This window comes from Solanum verrucosum, unplaced genomic scaffold (assembly GCF_900185275.1).
Source record: "Solanum verrucosum unplaced genomic scaffold, falcon-dt-bn FXZP01000058.1, whole genome shotgun sequence".
Taxonomy (NCBI): Eukaryota; Viridiplantae; Streptophyta; class Magnoliopsida; order Solanales; family Solanaceae; genus Solanum; species Solanum verrucosum.
The window spans coordinates 1,115,006-1,131,406 of NW_026020303.1; positions in this window are offsets into that span (position 1 = coordinate 1,115,006).

Consider the following 16,401-nt stretch of genomic DNA (forward strand, 5'->3'; position numbering starts at 1 on the left):
AGTGCTGGGCACCTTTTGATTTTCGTTTATTTCGAGTTTTGGCTGCTGCTGTAGGGTTTCTTTTAGTAGATTAAAGTGTGATTTCTTGCTTGTTGGTTTTTGCTATGTTTACATTCATATCAACCCCGAGTTGCATTGCATTAACATTATACAACTCCTTATACAATGCACTTTCTTTAAAAATCTCCCCCTTAACTGTATAATCAACGTAATAATTGTCACTGTCCCATCTAGCAGAATGCATAACCAACACAGCTAATGAAGCCATTTTTAGAATTTCTGTATAAAAAAATTAAATTATATATACATATACATTTATATGATTGAGAATCTCAACAACAAAAAGAACATATACTTATTCAAATTATAGCGAATTCAGTTTTTCAGTTATATACATATTCCCATTATATACTTATACAAACGATTATATACTCAAATTAAAGCTTTATAGAAATATACAATTGACAAACCTAAAATAATTGACATATACATATACCTATTATATATAAATATACATAATCAAATATCCAAAATAAGGACGAACCTGCACTATATAAATATACAAATTCGAATAAATAGTCAACAGTTTCATATACTTATACAACTCACAACAACACTAATATGTATATGTATATAACTTACAAATTTGAATAAACAGTCAACATTTTCATATACTTATACATCTCACAACAACACTAATAGGTAAATGTATATAACTTACAACGAATTTAGTTTTTCATTTATATACATATTCTGAATATACACTTATATAAATGATTATATATACAAATTAAATCTATATACAAATATACAATTTACAAAATTATATAAAAATATATAGAATCATATATCCAAAATTAGGATGAAGCTGCACGATATAAATATACAAATTCGAAATAAATAGTCAACAATTTCATATATGAATTATACATATCTTAGTGAATCATATCAAAGCACCTATACATATAAACTCTTAACAAATTTTAATACAATTTCATCTTCATTCATAGTTTTGACACCAAATATACAAATCCAAACAAAAATATTACTGTGAAAAAAGCGAATCTCCGATCAAAAATTCAAAATAATCAACAATTTCATCCAAAAAATTTGCAAATCACAAATTTTCTTAGAATTCAAATTAACTATACAAATCATAAGTGTTAAACTCTATTATGAACAAAATATACACCTCTAAATCTACATTCAATTGAAATTGATGAAAGTTTAAAAGGAAATTTGATTTTGAATACACGCTGAACACCAATTTCGACCAGAAAAAAAAATCAAAGTATTTTTTTCATCAGAAAATCACCTCCTGTTGTTATCTCTAAAATCAATATGATCTCTATTGTTTGTATTGTACCGTCAACAACTTGATCGATTTTCTGAACTGAGTTACAATGGATTTCTTACTGTTGAAGAAGACATAGAATGAAGGAAATTTGATTGAAACATAATGTGCGTGACTTCAGTGATTTTTTTCCATTTTTTCTAACCGAAATTACCGCCTTTTTATTTTATTTTAAAAAAATCAAAATGTATATTAAATTGAAGGAATACCGAGATATACAGAAAGACAGCTTCATAGCAAACTAAAATTTTGTTATGGAGTGCAATTATATAAACTATAGCCATAGCATACAATTATAAATTTTATATATGCTATACATAAAATTTAATCTTAATTTAATTAGTATATAGTCTCTAATTAGCCTGTTAAAAAACTGTTACTACTTTTAAGAAATGAAAAAAAAAAAAACTCTTAATCAACCCATCAAAAAAAGGTTACATCCACTTTTAACTTTTAAGGAAGGAAAAATATACTTTTTTAATCCTTTAATTAACTCATTGAAAAGAATGTGACTATTTTTAAGGCATGAAATGTATTTACAATCCTCAATTAACGTGTATTAATTACGAGATTATTAGCAATAATTAGTCAAATAAAAAAATAGAGATTTTAATTAGAAACTGCAATACATATACATAAATTATATTTATTTGTATACATAAAATATTAACAACAACTATAGTTGCAATTACATGATTTATGGATTTTTTTTTAATATAGTATATGTATACATTAATTTTTCTTCATAAATATTGACGTGTAAATTTAGTTGATGTATATGATAATTTTAGTATGTATACATCAATTATATTTTGCTTGTGTACATAAATCTATATTTTGTTAATATACATGAGAATATCAACAAAAAATTAACTACAAAATTTACATTTCATTGTGACCTTATTTTTTTTGTCACTAATAATTCAAATAATTAGCGACGATTATATTATTGTTTCTATTTAACCTATAATTTTGCGACAAATAATTTTTGTCACAATAGATACACAATTTTATTCTCATTTTATTATTTAGCTATTTGAATGTAATTTTCATATTTTAAAATTTATCTATATAGATGGAGTATAATTGACATACTATTTTGACTTGATTATGTCAAACAAATTAAATAATTTAAGTATTTAATAGAAATCTATTAAGAGCATGTTTAACATTGCTGTTGGGAGGCCATGAAGTGCTTAGTTTGAGAAATTAAGTGTTTGACAAATTCTGAAAACTGCTTTTAAGTGGAAGCAAAAATACTTTTTATGGTGTTGGGAAAAAGCTAAAAGTTTACGTTTTAAAAAAAAGGCAGAAGCAGAAATAAAATATTAATTTTTTAAAAGATAAAATATCCCTTACATATGTACATATTTATCAATATATCCCTTATTAATTAATGAGTAAATTTTAGGTTTAGCAAACATAAAAATCATATTTATATGCTATAGCTATAGTTTGTATAATTGCGCTCCATAGCAAATTTTATGCTTGCTATAAAGCATCAGATTTGTATAAATCGTTGGCAGCCTCTCAATTCAATTGTATATATGTAACTACTATGTATATGTATCAATGATTGTGTTTGTATAACTGCACAAAATTTGAATTTGTACACAATTGAATCGAAATAAAATATTTGTATATCAAATCTCACTCTCTCGCTTTATACAACACAAATTATACATTGTTATTTGTATAATATGTGTGTGTATAAAGCAAGAAAGAGAGAAAGGCTAAAGAGAACTAAGCGGGGGGAGATCTATATTTGTATAATTATAAGTGGATAGGACGAAAAAATTTGTATTTATATTTGTAAATATATTTTTCTCTCGCTTTATACAAACAAAAACGCAATTTATACATTTGTGTTTGTATAAAATAAGAGAGGCGAGGGAGAGCGGCGAGCAAGATCCGGGAGAGTGGCGAGCGAGATTCTCTGGGGAGACAGGCAAACGAAAAGATATGTATATACAGTTTTTCCTCGCTTTATACAAACAGAAATATAATTTATACATTTGTTTTTGAATAAGGTGAGAGAGGCGAGAGAGAGACTGGTGAGCGAGAAATGGAGAGTGGCGAGCGAGAAATCTGGGGAGAGAGGAGAATGGCAAAGTGTTTGCTACGAATTAGAATTAAATGAAACCGTGGTTATAGTATTTAATTTTAATTAATAGTTTGTTATTTTATACAATTTTTCCTTAATTAATTAACATATCTCATAAGTTTAGTTGATTTTTATTTACGAATTTTATTTTTACATAATAAATTTTTTATTTTATTTATGTTTTATATTCTTATTTATATATTATATTTTATACATTACTTTATGTATTATTTTACAAAATTAGAAATAAAAGTAACAACGATATTTTTGTATGATTAATAAAAGAGAAAAAGTAACAATTAAAGTTTTAGACCCTCCAAAAAAAAAGTAACAAATAACAAAATTTTCTTTTCTTAATTTACGTATTATTTTATTTTAATTTTTTTAAAACTTTATAGTATTATAACAAAAAAAAAAGGATAATAGCTAAGATTGAATCCAAATTCATTCAAACAACTTAATAATGTTGAGAATCTCTAAAAATTCTCAAAATATCCTCATCGGAAAAAAATTTGACCAACAATTTATTTTAGGTCATTCCTCTTGATTGAACCGTTTCTCTTACAAAAATGACGCGGACGGCTGCCATTCCTCTAATTACCACCATAGATTTCTTCAGAATCCACCAAGACCAATATATACCTCCTCTCAAATACTTTAATAGGACCCCCATAAAGTAAGTGTGTAGTTGGAAATTCGGTAATAGGTTAAAGGCTCATTTGACCATTTTCTCAATCTTATTCTATATACTACAAATTATGCATAACTTTAAAGACGATCAAGATCTTCACTAATTAAATTTATAATTAGTGACAAATAAAATTTGTTAGTATTAAACACTCTTTTAGTGACAAAGTGATATTTTTAGCTACAAAATATTTACATTTTTAAGACAAATAAGTTCGTCGTAAATATTATGCATTTGGTGACCAATATTATTTTTGTAATTAATATAAGAGTTTTAGTAATGAAATGTTAAATTGTCTTTATATACTATTAGTGACCGTTTAGAGACGAAAGATTATTTTTTTGTCATAATATTTTTTTATGACGAAATATTATTTTTAAGTGATAAAATAATTCGTCCTTAATAATCATATTTCTTGTAGTGAATAGATGACACCACAATGATTTAGAAAAGATAAACTATCTCAACAACTTAATATAAAAGCGTGTGAAGGAGTTTGAATGATAAAAATATAAGTATTTGAAAATAACTGCAAATGATAATTTGACTGACTCGTCTAACTCATCTGTAAAGCCTTAATGAATTAAAGATAGATGTCGAAATAAGACTCACAGCTACATAAATACTTTACTAGAAATGTCTATTAAATATTGAATAAGATAAATTATAAACTGGGGCCCTCCGAAAACAAGGCTCACCAAATGCTTATGGAAAAAGATCCTAGTGAAACATTTGTTGCGGATCCTGAATATCTGAATTTGTATTATTTAAAGATGCAGCACCAAATGACGTCAATACATGAAATGTACGGTATGCAAAATAACTAAATGAAACAACATGCTAAACTAAAAATACTAAACTAAAAGAATAAATCTGAAAGTAGACTATAAAATAGCTAATTGAAAAGTAAAGCGTGCGTATGTACCTTAACAATCAAGCTTTACAACTGAATTTGTATGCAATAATAGAAAATGCTGAAAATAACATAATTTATTTTTCTTGGGGAGTTTCTCTAACGAATAACTATCACTTTGAGCAATTGATGATACAAAGGCTTGCTCACGTTGTCAAAATCATCCTATACCTTGCCAAAGTATAGACCAAACTTAACTAATGGATTCAATATCTGAGCCCTTATCAGAGGCTTTATGAGGAGTCGCCCGAACCACAACACGATCCTATTCTACGCAGGCGGAGCAATTATTAAATTTGAATTATTTGAACTCTTACTCAACTAGGTGTATTACTTCCAAAACAATGCAATAGTGCTCAAATATCATATGATATTCCATTTAGAAAAGATGTCTCACTTTAGGAGAAGAGTGATAATATCCGTGTTGAGTTGATATTCAAAAATGTCTCTTTATAATCGTACTGAACTTGCGTTAAAAGATTATTCTTTTGTGAAAAACTGATTGTACTTTCTTAAAACTAAGATATTCTTTCTTTAAAATTGATTATGCTTTTCTTTATGAAAATAATGCACTTGAATCAATTCAGACTTTCTGGAACTCTTTTTGAAATACTACTTTAAGACATGAAATTTATTTTACTCATGAAAAACATGCATAGAAAATAGTTTGTCAAGATTTTCAAATAGCTCTTAGTAAAATAGGGATCATGTAGTAATTAAGCATGAACAACAATCAATGATCATCAATAATATGAAGTGATGGAATCTCTATAATAAAATCAAGAATTCAACAAATAAAGAATATAGAGTAAAATTCGAAAATCAAGAATTATGGGGTAAATCTCTTACTTTGATCTTACTAATTGAATTTATATATGTAGGACTTGACGAAGAACTTAATCTCTCACCATGATAGTCTTACATACCTGAGCGAACAAGAGTTCTTGAAGAAAGCTTGATTGAAAAACTTGAAACCCTAGGTTCGTTCTTCTTGATTCTTACTCTAAGCTTGGAAAGAAAAATATGAGAGTATTCTGAAGTAATACTATGATATAGTCCCAAATAAAGTGCTAAAACGTTGAGGTATATGCTTAGAAAGAATACGAATATACTGAAATAACTCAAATAAAAAATTTATAGGAACATTCCATGTGGGCAGTCCACGGACCTGTTGGGAATAAACCCGCAACAAAAATAATATTTGCGGTAATAAAAATCATAAAAGCGGAACACAACAATACGGTTAATCAACAGGAATAAAAAGAGCAATAATGACCAAGATTTTACGTGAAAACCCTCCTGAATAAGGGAAAAACCACGGCTCGAGAGGAGCAACTGATATCACTATAGAAAGGATTTTTAACTACACACTCAAAAGAAATAACCCTCATTTGATTTTTCCACCTCACTACAATATCGCTCACACTCTCTATTTTTCCTTATAGACTATTTTCCTCTGTGATGCCTCACTCTTCTTTTCTCTCCTTTGTTTTTGGTGCATTTTACAATGAAGAATGACCCTCCCTTTTATAGAGAACAAATGCAGTAGCCTCCAAATATACTACAGAAGAAAAAAAATTCTTCTTCACAGCTTACCAACATTTGACTTTTGAGGAAAGCTGAAAAATAAATCAGCACATGTATATCCAAATCTGCCAACCTTTGAAATTGAGAGAATTGTTCAAAGTTTGACACATGGAGATGGACCTCACAATCTCCCTCTCCAGACCCATTCACCTGAATGAGGTAGCTCTAAGTTTCTAGCTTGAGTGCATGCTGAAAAGTTCTTTGCATAGCTCAAACTTGTCTCTTGATACCACCTTGGTCAGCATATTCGAAGGGTTTTCACTAGTAGGGATCTTCATGACCTGCATAGATGCATCCTCTATCTTTTCCCGAATCCAGTGATATCTCACGTTGATATGTTTCATCCTTACATGATACATGGTGTTCTTGCTCAAGTCTATTGCACTTTGACTGTCACAATAGACGACATACTCCTTCTGATACAATCCAAGTTCTTGAAGAAATCGTTGCAGCCATACCATCTCTTTGCCAGCTTCAGTAGCTGCAATATACTTTGCCTCAGTTGTAGAGAGTGCGACACACTTTTGCAACTTTGAGTGCCATGATATAGCTCCCCCTAAAAATGTAAACAAATATCCAGTAGTGGATTTTCTGTTATCGAGGTCACCTACCATATCAGTATCTGTATAGTCCTTCAAGATTGGATCAGATCCTTCAAAACACAAGCAGTCTCTTGTGGTACCTCTTAGGTACCTGAGTATCCACTTAACTGCCTCCCAGTGTTCTTATCCAGGATTTTCAAGGAATCTGCTAACAACACCAACTGCATGAGCAATATCAGGTCTTGTACACACTATTGCATACGTTAAACTTCCCACTGCTGAAGAATAAGGAACTTTGATCATTCATTCCTTCTCCTATTTTGTTGTAGGACACATATGTTTGCTCAACTTCAGATGACTCGCAAGTGGCATGCTAACAGGTTTAACACTCTTCATGTTGAAGCGTTCTAGTACAAGTTCAATGTACTTCTTTTGAGATAGCCACAACTTTCTTTTTGTTCGTTCTCGAACAATTTTCATCCCTAGAATTTGTTGTGCTGGGCCCAAGTCCTTCATGTCAAATGACTTGGACAAATCTCTCTTCAACCTTGCAATCAACTCTTTGTCTTGTCCTACAATTAACATGTCATCCACATACAACAATAAAATAATAAAATTGTTGTTAGAAAATCTTTTGAAGTATACACATTGATCAAAAAAGGTCTTTGTGTACGTTGGACTTTTCATGAAAGAGTCAAACTTTTTGTACCATTGCCTTGGTGCCTGTTTCAACCCATAAAGATTCTTATTCAATTTGCACATCATGTGTTTCTTTCCAGATACTTCAAATCCCTCTGGTTGCTCCATATAAATCTCCTCTTCCAAATCTCCGTGAATAAATGCAGTTTTTACATCCAATAGTTCCACTTCAAGATCTAGGCTGGCTGCTAGGCTCAAAATAGTTCGAATAGAAGTCATTTTGACAGCAGGTGAAAAGATTTCATCAAAATCAATACCTTTCTTTTGTTCAAAGCCTTTTACAACCAATCGAGCTTTGTACCTGACCAACTTACCATTTCCATCTTTCTTGAGTTTAAAGACCCACTTGCACTTAAGCGGTCTTTTACCTTTTAGTAGTTCAAGTAGCTGGTATGTGCCATTTTTCTGTAGAGATTCCATCTCTTCTTGCATGGCTTTCATCCATTGGCTCTTTTCTGAATGAGACAACACCTCTTTAAGACTTTCTGGCTCCCCTTCATCATTGATGAGGACATATTCTGAGGAAGGGTACTTGGATGACTCTACCTTTTGTCTTTCTGATCTTCTCAGAGGTTGAGATTGTTCTTCTTCTTTCGAGTACTCCACTTGTTTGGTATTATCACCAAGTTGCTCCCCCTGCTCAACAATCTCATTAGGTTGCTCTTCATGTTCTGCAACTTCATCGATCGTAATTTTTGTACTTATGGGATGGTTAGAAGTAAAAGGAATGGTAACAAGATTAGGGACTAAACCATTATTTTTCTTGGCCTTCTCGAATAGATCATCAGCAATTCCAACTTCACTTTCTCGGAAGATTACATCTCTACTTCTAATGACCTTCTTCTTTACAGGATCCCACAGTCTATACCCGAACTCTTCATCTCCATATCCGATGAATATCCAGGGAACTGATTTATCATCCATCTTGGTTCTCTGCTCCTTCGGTACATGTGCAAAAGCTTTGCAACCAAACACCTTTAGATGCTAGTAGGACACGTCTTTGTTGGTCCAAACTCTCTCCGGAATGTCAAACTCCAATGGAATTGATGGACTACGATTGATAAGATAACATGCTGTCCGAACTGCTTTACCCCAAAATGACTTAGGTAATTTAGCCATTCTGAGCATGTTTCTCACCTTCTCAACAATGGTGCGATTCATTCTCTCAGCTATACCATTGTGTTGTGGGGTTCCAGGAGCTGTCTTTTCATGTCTGATTCCATGGTACGAACAATACTCTTCAAATTCTCTTGAAGTGTACTCACCTCCATTGTCAGTTCAGAGACGTTTTAGCTTTCGACCCGTCTCTCTTTCTACCAGAGCTTGAAACACCTGATCTTTGGATTTCAAGATATAAACCCACAATTTTCGTGAAACATCATCAATAAAAGTAACAAAGTATTTATTACCGCCTATCGATTCTATCTCCATTGGGCCACAAACATCAGAATATACCAAATCAAGTATATTCAACTTTCTTTGAGATGATATCTGAAATGAGACTCTATGTTGCTTACCAAATAAACAGTAGTTACAAGGTTTTATCGTTGTACCTTTGGCAAAAGAGATTAGTGAATTTTTGGAAAGAATTTGCAATCCTTTCTCGCTCATATGACCCATTCTTTTATGACACAAATCTGTAGAAATCTCTTAGTGAGCCGTATTCAATTCACCTTGGCATATTTCTGCATTTGTCCTGTACAACGTGCCATGAGCAACTCCTTTTGCAATCACCAATGCCCCTTTGGTGAGTCTCCATTTTTTATTTGCAAAGTAATTCTCGTATCCATCTTGGTCCAAAGCAACTCCCGAGATTAAGTTCATCCGCAAATTAGGGACGTGGCGCACATCTTTCAAAACTAATGTGCATCCGACATTTGTATTTATGCAAACGTCTCCGATCCCCTTAATCTTTGAGTAACTTGTGTTACCCATTTTCACATTGCCAAAATCACCTGCTACATATCTACAAAAAAGATCTCTTATCGGTGTGGCATGGTAAGATGTTGTTGTGTCGACCACCCATTCCGATTCTACACCTGCCAAGTGCATGCATTCCTCTTCCTCATTTATGAGGAGAACAACATTGTCATTATTTTGCACCATGGCAGCTGTGTTGTCATCATTCTTTTGGCCGTTGCTTTCTCCTTTGGCCCTTTTTAGATTTGGACAATCTCTTTTGAAGTGACCTGGTTGATCGCAATTGTAGCAATTTCTGGCCATTGATTTTGATCGAATCTTGGACTTCCACGAGCTCTGGATCTACCATAGTTACTAGAGCTCCTTTGGGAACTTCTGCCTCTACTTTCTGTGATGAGAGCCTGTTCGTGATTTTCAGGCTTTCTTCTCATCTTCTCATTAAGCAAAAGGGCTGATGTGACATCATTCAACTCAATAGCGTCCTTACCATGTAAAATGGTTGTTGCCAAATTATCGTAGGAAGATGGCAACAAGTTTAGTAGCACTATGGCTTTATCTTCCTCCTCGATCTTTACTCCGAGGTTTGCTAGCTGTGTGATTAGTCCATTAAGCACATTTAAATGGGACAAAAAATTTGTACCTTCACCCATATGTAGGGCGTATAACTTCTTCTTTAGGTACAATTTATTTGTCAGTGTTTTGGACATGTATAGCTTTTCTAACTTTGTCGAAATGCCACGTGCAGTCTCTTCATCGATGATGTTATTAACCACATCATCAGTTAAGTGCAACCTGATTGCACTAGCAACCTTTTCATCTATTTGTTCCCAATTCCCAAGTTTCATGGATTTGGGATTTTTGGATTTGCCGCCTAGTACCATGTGCAAACCCTATTAGATGAGCAAGTCTCTCATCCATCTCTGCCACGTTGAGAAACCGCTATCACCATTGAATTTTGCTACCTCGTACTTCACTCCAGACATTTTTTTTCACCGAGTATAGTACGATAAGCTGCAAAAATTATTTCTGTAAATGAGCAGAACATGTGCTCTGATACCAATTGTTGGGAATAAACCCGTAACAAAAATAATATTTGCGGTAGTAAAAAAACAATAAAAGCAGAACACAACGATACGGTTAATCAATAGGATTAAAAAGAGCAATAATGACACCAAGATTTTAAGTGGAAACCCACTTGAATAAGGGAAAAACTGTAACATCTCACAATTCGAAATAACTAGGAAGAAGCTAATAATTGGAAATGGTCATTTTTGGAAAGAACGAAAATCTGGATATTTGTTTAAGTTAGGAAAAGTTAAATTTTGGTCAACTTCAAATGACCATAACTCTTAACTCATGATGAGTTAGGTGTACTTCCAGAAATGGTGGGAAAGCTCATGGAATGATATTTCCAACGCCGCCGATTTTGCATGATTCCGAGTTTGTATGAGTAAGTTATTCCCTTTGGATGTTGGGCTGTTGGAGTAAGGAAAGTCTAATCCGGATTTTGGAAGGGTAAATTAGTCTTTTCCTTACCTAATTATTCTAATTCGTTTTAGGAGATTAATTGGGGTAAAACCATATTTTGATCAGTTTAGAAAAGTTAGAGTTCACACTAGGGCTTGGAGAAAAGAGAAAAGAAGAGAAAGGAGAAGAGGAAGCAAGATTCGTCGATTTCGTCAAGGATAACTTGTGGATTTCGTCGGGGGTGATCCCTACAAGGTATGTGAGATCACATAGCGTTGGGTTAGTTCACCCACGCGCCAATCATGATTCAATTCAGCGAAATATGTGTGATTTGAAAGTAAATCCTTTGAGTTCTTGATGAAATTCGTTTGAATTCTTGTGGGTTGTTTTGTTGAAGTTTCTTGCGATTTGATTCATGTTTCCGGGTGTAATTTCGAATTGAATATATCATGTATTGAGGGTATAACTGATCCTAAGTGTTTGGAGAAAGATCCATTGAAGTTTAGAGGGTTTAAAGTTGAAATCATAAAAGAAAAGTCGTCAAACACCTTGGGATGGGGGTGAGGCGTTGCGCCAGCCAGCGCACCCCAAAGCAGTCCCTGAATGTGGGGCTCTGGGGCGACGCGCCAGCCAGAGAGCCCCAACTTGTTCTCTGAATGTTGAGGGATGGCACCCCGCGCCTCTCAGAGCGCCAGGGACGCCAGTTCTTCCCATTCTTCCCCCATCTTTTCATACTTGTTCCTTAGCAATGTACCTATGTTTTCTAGTTGATTCCAACACTCTAAGGTACATCTAAACATCATGAAATCAGCCATAAACATGAGATCATGAACCTTGAATCCATAATCCAATTGAAGGAAAGTTAGGATCAAAGTTAAGAGAAATTAAGAGTCAAGTCTAGAAGTTAAGAACCAAGTCAAAGAAAACTTTATAAAGTTTTCAAAAGTCTTTCACAAACATTTTAACTTTGTTTTAAGACTTAAAGTTCAAGTTAAGCAAAGAGTAAAGTTTGAAGTCCATTTTCTTCAAAAGAGTATATCGGGACTATGTATTCCCATAGAGTAAATGTTTTCATATTTAAACAAGAAAGGAAACTGAGATTTCTAAGATAGCCTTTGAGCTAAGTTTTTTAGCTCTAATTTCAAATCACAAAAGAAGTATGTTTTTAAACATAAAGAGCTAGTATCATATTTTGGGAGTAGTATTGAGCATCGAATTGGGGGCGAGTATGAGTTTAGATAACTCACGTCTCCATAAAACCATGTAGCCACCATGGGTAGAAAAGTGTTATACTTTTTAGATGAACCCTTTTCACAATAGACTAGTGGATCCCCTTAGTAGTTCAGGTCTCATACCTCTGGCTGGGTATAGGATGCGCTGGCAGTGTGAGGTAGATCGTTGTATCATCACTATAGCTCTTATGTGATGGTTGTCGGTTAGAGAAACTCCCACAGAAGTTATTGTATTTTTACATGTATTTCAGAGTTATGTTGTATCCTCATATACACACAGAGTTGACATCATGTTTTTAAACAACTTTTCTTTATATTGTACTTGTTTTAAATTGCTTTATATTGAAATGAGTTCAGTTAAGCATTCATGAGTTGAGAAGAGACAGATAAGTGTTTCTTTCAGATTTCCCCTTTCAAGCCTATGTTGTTTTTAGCATTCCAACTTGCATACTCGTACATTCAATGTACTGATGCCAGTTGGCCTGCATCGTCTTATGATGCAGACACATGTAACTAGGATCGGCATTCCAGCACACTATTGATCCAGTGAGCAGTTCAGAGTCAGTCGGTGAGCCTTCTACATTCCAGAGGATCTATTTTCATTGCTTTCTAGTTAGGTCATTAGGATGTTGTGGGGTTGTCCCAACATCCATCTCAGTTGTTTTAGAGGCTTCATACATAGTCAGATGTTAGTCCTTTGAGTCTTTTCATTATCATTTCTTATTGTTAAGACTTAGGTTGCCAGTTTTGGCCAAGTTGAATGTTTAACCTTTAAACATTCTTAATTATGTTATTATTCAGTTCAGTTAAGTGTTATTGATCATTATAAGTATGAATATTGTCTTCCGCTGAGTTAAGTAAGCTAGGCCAAGGGTTCGCTTGGGGCCAGCAATGGTCTTTGAGTGCCAGCCACGTCTTGGGTGTAGGCTCGGGGCGTGAAAAACTTGGTATGAGATCCCAGAGTTCAAGAGTCCTAGGGAGTCTATGAAGCCGTGTCTGTAGAATCCTATTTATCGGTGTGAAGCACACCATATCTATAATTAGGAGGCTGCAACATATAGGAAATTTCTCACTTCTTTCACAATCATTTCGTGCGTTAGAGTTTATTTCTAAAAAGTTTCCTTCTAATTTGTGCATGCACATGTTTCAAATAATAATGCCTCCACCAAGAGCAGTCAGAGGTCGTCCAACTAAGAGGAATGTTGAGGAACAAGAGCTACCCAATGCACCTGAAGTGCAACCGCAAAGAGAAGTTACTAATGCTGAGTTCAGAGAAGCTATAAGGATTCTCAGTCAAGTTGTGACCAACCAAGCTGGGCAACAGAAAGGAGCCCGACAAGAAGAGGCTGACACTTCAAGGATTCGTGAGTTCTTGAGGATGAATCCCCCAAGTTTCACTGGTTCGAGCACTACAGAGGATTCAGAGAACTTCATTGAGGAACTGAAAAAGGTGTTCGATGTGATTCTTATTACTGATACTGTGAGAGTTGAGCTAGCTGCATATTAGATGAAAAATGTTGCTAGGACTTGGTTTGATCAGTGGAAAAGGGGTAGAGTTGAGGATGCACCACCTGCAAGTTGGGCATGTTTTGAAGAGGCCTTCTTGGGGTGTTTCTTTCCCCGAGAACTGAAAGAGGCTAAGTTACGTGAGTTCCTCACACTTAAGCAAGATTCTCTAAGCGTTCATGAATATGGGTTGAAGTTCACCCAACTATCCCGTTTTGCGCCAGATATGGTTGCGGACATGAGAAGTAGGATGAGTCTGTTTGTTGCTGGGTTGTCCCGTCTATCAAGAAAAGAGGGCTGGGCAGCAATGCTTATTGGGGACATGGACATTTCGAGGTTGATGGTCTATGTGCAGCAGGTAGAGGAAGAGAAGTGAGAGTTAGAGAGGAGTTCAAGAACAAGAGGGCTAAGACAGGGAATGAGTCTGGGCAGCAGAAGAGTAATGTCAACCGGTCATCGCTCCAATAGAAACACAAGGGACCTGCTCCATCATCTGCTAGTGCACCTTCACCTAAGAACAAATGTGAGTACATTAATCAGAACTTTAGAGCTAAACCTGCCTATTCACATGGTAGTGTGGCGCAAGGGGGTAGTAAGCCTTGTGCCTGTGCCAAGTGTGGTAGGAACCACTAAGGTATTTGTTGTGAGAGCTCCACTGGTTGTTTCAAGTGTGGTCAAACTGGGCATTTCATGCGAGATTGTCCAAAGAACAAGCAGGGAAATAGTAATGGGGGCAATAGAGCCCAGTCTTCTTCAGTTGCTCCACCAGACAGAACTGCACCTAGAAGGGCTACTTCCGGTACTGACGGAAGAACTAGCCACTTATATGCTATCAACGGTCACCAAGAGTAAGAGGATTCACCAAATGTTGTCACTGGTATGATTCAAGTCTTTGACTTTACTGTTTATGCCTTGCTAGATCCAGGAGCGAGTTTATCTTTTGTTACTCCATATGTTGCTATGAACTTTGATGTTATTCCTTAGTAACTTAGTGAACCATTCAGTGTCTCTACGCCTATTGGTGAATCTATTCTAGCAGAGAGAGTCTATCGTGATTGTCCCATTTTCGTCAATCACAAGAGTACCATGACTGATTTAATTGAGTTGGACATGGTATATTTTGATGTCATTCTTGGTATGGACTGGCTTCATGCCTGTTATGCCTCAGTTGATTGTAGAACTCAAGTAGCCAAGTTTCAGTTTCCAAATGAGCCAGTCTTAGAGTGGAAAAATAGTTCAGCTGTGCCTAAGGGTCATTTCATTTCGTACCTTAAGGCAAGGAAGTTAGTTTCTAAGGGGTGTGTCTATCACTTAGTTCGAGTTAATGGCTCTAGTGTTGAGATACCTCATATGCAGTCAGTTTCAGTAGTAAGAGAGTTTCCAGAAGTCTTTCCTGATGATCTTCCCGGAGTCCCTCCTGAGAGAAATAGACTTCGGTATAGACCTTCTTTCAGATACTCATCCTATCTCTATTCTGTCATATAGAATGGCACCACAGAGTTGAAAGAGCAGTTAAAGGATCTTTTAGATAAGGGCTTTAAACGACCAAATGTCTCACCATGGGGTTCTCCAGACTTACTTGTTAAAAATAAAGATGGTTCCCTTAGGATGTGTATAGATTACCATCAATTGAACAAGGTTATCATCAAGAACACGTATCCTCTTCCGAGAATTGATGATCTTTTCGATCAACTTCAGGGTGCTTCTTGGTTTTCCAAAATAGACCTCAGATCTGGCTACCATCAGTTGAAAGTAAAGGAATGTGATATTCCAAAGACAACATTCAGGACCCGTTATGGTCACTATAAGTTTCTGGTCATGTCCTTTGGTTTGACTAATGCACCAGCAGCGTTCATGGATCTTATGAATAGAGTCTTCAAACCTTATTTAGATATGTTTGTTATCGTCTTCATTGATGACATACTAATCTATTCAAGGAATGAAGAAGATCATGCTAGTCATCTCAGAATAGTTCTTCAGACTTTGAAAGATAAGGAGTTATATGCTAAATTCTCTAAGTGTAAATTTTGGCTTGAGTTTGTGGCATTCTTAGGCCATATTGTGTCTGGAGAGGGAATTAAAGTTGATACTCAGAAAATTGAGGCAGTGCAGAATTGGCCTAGACCCACATCTCCAACTGATATTAGGAGTTTCTTGGGTTTGGCTGGCTATTATAGAAGGTTTATAGAGGGTTTTTCATCCATTTTGTCCCGTTTGACGAAGTTGACTCAGAAAAAATAGTGAAATTTCAATGGTCTGAAGCTTGTGAGAAAAAGCTTTCAGGAATTGGAGAAGAGGTTGACTACTGCCCAGTTTTGACTTTTCCGGAAGGTACACAAAATTTTGTGGTGTATTGTGATGCATCTAGAGCTGGTTTAGGTTGTGTATT